Below are 1,485 nucleotides of genomic sequence, written 5' to 3'. Positions count from 1 at the left end.
GCCATGGGTGCTTTACTTTTCTGGACTGCCTTAGTGCCTCAGGTCAATTTTAATGCACTGTCTGCTATTATTATGGATGGAGCCCTAGAAGCCATGCATTGGAGCTGAATGAGGTGGGTGAGACCGTGTGTTATGGCCATTTCCAGATGAGATTAGGGAACACATCAGGGCTGGTTCTTTAACTTCATGATGCTATCTTTGATCTGAGCTGAATTGTACTGCAACGGGACACGGTGTTTGTACACTGCATTGTGTGTGTAGTTATCTCTTTATCTGAACGTTTGTGTGCCGCATCTGCAGAGCCCTGTGATAGGCACAAGGAAGCACACTTGGGATTGCCACAAAGAAGGGGCCTTGTAAACCCTGATCTGATGAGGGAAGGCTATTACCCCAGATAGGCCCCATACAAAAGCTGAATAGAAGGTGTCATAGGATGAGATGGGTGTAAACACTCCTGACCTTCTCTCTGGATAAATTTGTACCACTGATCTCTTCAGATTATTTTCTTTTAGTTCCCTCTCATCTCTTGATTTTGCTTACATAACTTGGCTTTTCTTTTTCTTTTTTTAAAATATGGAAAGCTTCACGAATTTGTATGTCATCTTTGTGTAGGGGCCATGCTAATTTTCTCTGTATCATTCCAATTTTAGTATATGTGCTGCCAAAGCAAGCACCATAACTTGACATTTCTTTCCACCAAATCTAGGGCCTGGCTTTGCTGCCCCTGAACATCAGAAAATGTTCATAAAAATTTGTATTGTGAGCCGTATCAAATGTAGCAGTAATACTGTGGGAGGGGAAGCTGACTTTTCAGAATGTGTCCTGTTTGTGAAGCAGACTAATTACTTAACAAACCTTAAAAAATAGCAACTGTAATTGTTAAAGTATGCTCTTTCCTTTTCCTGAAAGAATTGTCTTCTCTGACAAGAGAATTTTAAACTCTCAAGCATGTCAGCTGCAGGGGACATTAGAGATAATTCAGTCTTAGGATGACAAAGCTTATTTTTTCTTCTGAGTGCTAAATTCTACTCTGAATTGTAATTATGAAATTAATGCTGTCATTTTGTGATAAAATAATATTTTCTTAGCTTATAAAATTATAGAATGCATTGATAAAGTGCTACAGAATTAAGAACTACACAAAGATTTTCCTTTCCCAAGAATTGTTGCTGTCCTTAAAATTGCTAAAAACAGTATACTTAAGTAAAGACGTTTTTCATTCATATATGTGTAATGGAACTTCCAGACACTGCGTTCTTTTCTAAAGTGGTTATAAATGGCACAATGGACTTGCAACTTTTCATTTTTTTAACTATGATGAACCATATATGTCATATGGTTATTACAGAGCCCACTGAATCTAAAAAGAGACTCGCATATGCCAGTGAATGTTAAAACTGGTCACCTGGAACAGGTGTGTACGCAGATGAGGCCCCTCCCAGCACTCAGGAGGCTCCATTCTTTGGCTGCAGCCCACCGAGGGCC

At 39.3% G+C, this 1,485-nt stretch overlaps 1 non-coding gene across 1 annotated transcript; it reads right to left on the bottom strand.

Annotated features, from left to right (window-relative positions):
* Positions 1-567: 567 nt before the first annotated feature.
* LOC111726720 lies at positions 568-674 on the bottom strand. The gene has a single exon (XR_002774430.1). It is a non-coding gene; the product is annotated as a U6 spliceosomal RNA (small nuclear RNA).
* Positions 675-1,485: the final 811 nt, after the last annotated feature.

This window comes from Otolemur garnettii, unplaced genomic scaffold (assembly GCF_000181295.1).
Source record: "Otolemur garnettii isolate 467f Iridium unplaced genomic scaffold, OtoGar3 scaffold00076, whole genome shotgun sequence".
Lineage (NCBI taxonomy): Eukaryota > Metazoa > Chordata > Mammalia > Primates > Galagidae > Otolemur > Otolemur garnettii.
The sequence above is the reverse complement of the archived record's forward strand: the minus strand, read 5'-3'. Positions and strand labels throughout refer to the sequence as shown.